A 5303-nucleotide genomic window follows, 5' to 3' on the forward strand; every position below is an offset into this window, starting at 1 on the left:
TGGATATGTATATAACCTAATGAAAACACAGTGGTTCCTTTCTATGTGTTTTTAGGTTACGCAAATAGTATTGTGCTATGGACGTTGTGTGTGTGTGTGTGTGTGTGTGTGTGTGTGTGTAATGCTGTAGCTTTGTGTGTTCTTCATGTTGTTGTATGTACACATAATTTATTGCTCTGTAATGTTGTTACAGTAAATGTATCCATCATATTTTATTTATGTAGAGGTGCAAAGATAAGATGTTCACAACAACAGCTACCAGAAACAATGCTGAAAAGAGTTAGCTTCAGAGGCACACGGGGGGCTCAGTTGATTAAGAGTCTAACTTCGGCTCAGGTCATGACTTCACAGTGCATGAGTTGGAGCCCCTTATTGGTGAAGGTGAATACCTCATACACTTCTAGATGTTTTTGCTTGTTTTTTTCGGTTTCCCTGTGTTCTTGTTGATTTGCAGCAGTCTTCTATATTCAATATTTATCTTTAATTGGTTTCCGTTGCTGCAAATATCTCCTTGCAACCTGCCATGCGTTGGCTAATATTGTCTCCATTTTCCTTCTTTAATGAATTTCTGATATTTTAGGTAATGAAATCCATTGATTCTTCTTTTTTCCTTACAGTCTTTGGTTTATTCATAATATCTGGAATATTATCTCTTTCCTCTGCCTTTACCCCTGGGCCCAGCCATAGTCTTCTTTTCTTCCTTTAGCTTTATCGTGTTTAAGATTCATAAGCACTCGGAATTGCACGTTTATGTAATGAATGAGAGGGATCCAACTCCACTTTCCTCCATTTAGCGCGCTTATATTCTTAACGTTTTCATGACTGGGTTGGCATGCCAGGTCCGGCATAGATCACATCTGCTGTAAACACATGGTTATGTTTCTGAGCTTTTTATCCTCATCTCTGAGTCAACTTTGAATCAGTAGTTTATTGGCCACATACACCTCCAATGGCTTTTTATAATATATAAATGTGAATATGAATATATATATGAATATATGAATAAAGATTACTCTCTCGCTTCACAAAACGAGCTTGGAAAAATGAGCTTTATTCTGTGTTCCTCTTTCTGGGAAAAACTTCTTAAATTACTAAATAGCTATTCTCTGGAAGTTTATAGAAGTTATGGGTTAATCCCTGGCTGACTGCTCTAATTGTTTTGACACTTCCTGAATGGCTCATGCTCTCTATTTCACTGACATTTTTTTGACATTTCATGGTTTTGTAGGAACTTGCCATTTCATCTAAGTTTTCAAATGTATTAGCATATAACAGCTCCTAATATTCTTCATACTTTTTAAAATCTCTTTAGCGTCTTATTTAAATGTCTAAAATAGAATTTTGAAGTAGCTCTTTTATTATTGATTTCCAAACTGTATTGCACTGGGACCAAAGAACTTAGTCTACACGATTTTTTGTCTTTGAAATTTATGAAGCTTCATTTGTAGCCTACATATGGTATTTTTGTATTACCTATGAATCCAAAATATTTATTTTTGATGGTATCTCTACATCTCTGCGTGCATTGTGCAGATCTGTAATTTATTAATTCGCTTAGACTTTTTTAATAAATTTATTATAATCTGGTTGACATGTTATTTTCTCACAGATGTATGTTCACTTACCCAGCTATAATTATTAGCTTATGTATTTGCTCCCCATCTCTGCAAGTTGTCATTTCATACATTTCAAGTCTATACACTTAGGTTCATATAGTCATGTCTGTCATGTCTTGACCCTGTTGTTCCTTATTATGTCCTCTTATGATATTTTTAAACTTTGTTTTACTTTTACCGATAAATACGTTTTAACTATTCTCCAGATTGACTATATTAAAAATAACACTCAGGTCTCACCTTGCCGCCATTTTTGTTCTTGAGATAACCTGATATATATTTGATTCTTACTCACAGATGCTTTCAGGAATCCCCATTTGTTATTTGATCTACATAAATTTCACTAGAATATCAAGAATGTCTTGGATTTTTTTTTTCTTATTTACCCTGTGGCCCCTATGAACCCCATCAATATGAAATCATCATCATCCATTAATTATGAGAAGTCTTTCAGAATAATTTATTCTAGTACTGACTTTTCCCTCCTTTTTTTAAATTTTGATTTCTGGGCTTATTTTTAAAAATCAATTTTTCTCTTCTTCTATTTATTAGCTTGGATTTTATATTTATTTCTGAAGCCTCCTGGGAAAGGGACCGCAAATCATCACTTTGTGAAGTCTGTTCTTCACCCATATATCAATTCTCTTCTTTCAACTATTACAATTTTCTTTGTTTTACATTTTTAAATGTTTATTTTTGAGAGAGAGAGAAAGAGAGAGAGAGCACATCAGTGAGGAAGGGGAAGACAGAGAGGGAGACACAGAATCCGAAGCATGCTCCAGGATCTGAGCTGTCAACACAGAGCCTAACGTGGGGCTTGAACCCATCAACTGTGAGACCATGACCTGAGCCGAAGTCAGACGCATAACCGACTGAGCCACCCAGGTGCCCCAACTGTAGGCATTTTCTTACTCGGTATTTTAATTTGATTCTTTTAAATGTAACAATTGGGCTTCCTTTTTTCTCATTATCAATATTACCCCCTCTAGTTAGATTCTCACTTTAAATTCTCATTTTCAGTGGGTCATCAGCACGAGGTTACTTAGCTTATTAACCTTCTTTTCAGGGTCTGTGTTCCTTAGGTGTCTCATTATTTTCCCCTGTGATCCCATAATTTTTTGAGTCTTTTGACTATACTAGCAGTTGCTATATTCACTAGGAGAAGAAGCAAAACCCTAGGCTGTAATATATACCATACCTGGAGTCTGGGACAGGCCTGGCCAGGGGGGCATGTGTCTTTATTGGTAAAAGGACACATCCCACTACCTGTTCGCTACTTCTGCCTTCCGTAGCCCTGTTCCTCAGGGGACTTGCCTGTCCCTCTACCTTGATCTGTGCTTTGTTGCTTAATCACCTAGCCCTTGGAGTTACATGTGATATGAGTAGGTGAGGGATATCTCATTTGCCAGCTCTCCTACTCATATTCATTGAGATTTCCTTTCTGCCAGCCATTCTCAAAGGCTCCTCCGTGGATAACCCTTCCCACCTTAGAACAGCGTGTGGACAGTGTTGCTATTCTTGACCAACCAGGTTGGGTCACAGGTCGGGCAACAGTCTATTCTGGGAAATGCTGGGGACAAAAAGTCACAGTGAGGGTTTGCCAGCCCACTCTCTGAACATCCATCATGATCTTTTTTACTCAAAGCTGCTCCCTTCCCTCTCAATGAGACTCCATCACCTTCTGTCTGCACGATTTTTTCTCACAGATTTTACATTACTTTCTCTCACCTTTTTGCCCTTTGTATCAAGTATCTCAACTATGAGGTCGGTGTGCCGTATTCTCTAGAAGCAGAACTCAGGAAAATATTTTCGTCTCCATTTTGGGTAAGAGGAAACTTAAGTTTGGAATTAAAAAAAAAAAATGTGTCCTGCATTACTGAAGCAGTAAAGAACAGAGAAGGAGTGAGAACTGTTAGATTTGACTGCAAATCTCATGATTTTCCCTAGAATCTATATCATACAAGATGTAATACACAGGAATCGTTTCTCAGAATATCATTTGCTTGGTCAATAAAAGAAAATCATCTTGGTTTTACAAACTCTGGACCTAGAAAAGCACTTCGAAGTTTCCTAGCAAAATCAAACACCTAGAAGATACTTTCAGGCCCAAGGGTTCATGGCTACTTGATGGAGATGAGTAAAGGCCGCTGGATGAGTATAGAGGATAATTTTGAGTCCCATTTACAAAGACAACTCATGCGGAAATTGCGTACATCAACCCCATGAGTGGACCGTGAGCTGTTCTCAGTTTAGAGCCTCTCCAGTGACATGCACAGAGCAAATGGAAATCCGCCATTGCCCTCCACCACGAAGAGAACCCTGGCTCTCCTTTTGGATGAATGCTTTTCAATGCAATGCCCAGAACAACAGCTCTCGAGACAAAACAGAACATTTAATTTTTAATCACCGCATCGTTGTTTGTTATAGGAGCAGCCACACCAGTGCCAAGCACTAAAATACAAGCTAGTCAGATGGAAAATACCACCTGGGTTGTCTTGCCTCGAATCTTTTATGGCCACATTGAAAACACTTCCTGGGGTGTTTGCTAATTTTTGTGGGGTTTTGTCTTTTTATTCCTGTGCATTTTCATTTGGGGAGAAAAAAAAATACTTATTTGAGGGCAAAGGGAGTTGCTTTGAGTAAGTCTTGTGATTCAGGTGGAAGTGATCTTTCTCTTTTTAAGACACTATGACAGGTCTTTGGATGCCAAAATAGAGACCTTTTTTTTTGGGGGGGGGTTCCTGTAGAACGATGGACAGTCAGCAAAGCCCCGAAACCCACAGCATCATCATTTCTCATTTCTCCATCCTGGATAATTCATTCTCTATGACTGAGCTACTGGAACTTTTGCCAAAGCATGTCTTCAATCTGGTAGAATAACATCCAAAGCAGAGCTTGTAGCTGACTACAGGATTCAAAGCAGAGGTGACCAACCTATTTACTTTCTTATTTGGGTGAAAACACCGCTATAAAAAGAAGAGGTAGAAAACGCTACACGAGCATCCCGCTTGCTAAATATTTTGCCAGTCATCTTACATCTGTGACTCAGCCAGATTGGTACAAGTCTATGATGTTATTGTCAGAAATTAGCATCCTGAGGACCTGGGTGGCTCAGTCGGTTAAGCGTCCGGCTTCGGCTCAGGTCATGAACTCACCGGTTTGTGAGTGCCAACCCCATGCTGGGCTCTGCGCTGGCAGCTCGGAGCCTGGAGCCTGTTTCAGATTCTGTGTCTCCCTCTCTCTGTGCCCCTCCCCCACTCACACTCTGTCTCTGTCTCCGTCTCTCAAAAATAAACATTGAAAAATTAAAAAAAAGAAGAAGAAGAAAATAAACTAGCTTCCCCCTCAAAGTGTCCTCACCTTTTTCTGAGGTCGTTGGAAGAAACAGTGTCGCAGTGCTCAGAAGATCCTTCAGTATTCCCACCTCAGCCTGTGGGCACTGCCCCCATCACCCAACCTCTCTAGCTGGTGAATCTGGCAATGCTTTGCTGGGCAGAATCCCTCCAGTGAGGACCACACTGTCACTGCTACTCTAGACACTGGAGATGGGACATCCTTTTTTTTTTTTTTTTTTTTTTTTTTTTTTGCATGTCACATTTTACCCTAAGCGTAAGTGTGACTTTTACTTACTTTCCCACAGATAACTGACATCAGGTAAGAACTCCTTCTGAAGATTGTCTCATGAAT

The sequence above is a fragment of the Panthera tigris genome, chromosome C1, assembly GCF_018350195.1.
Source record: "Panthera tigris isolate Pti1 chromosome C1, P.tigris_Pti1_mat1.1, whole genome shotgun sequence".
NCBI lineage: Eukaryota > Metazoa > Chordata > Mammalia > Carnivora > Felidae > Panthera > Panthera tigris.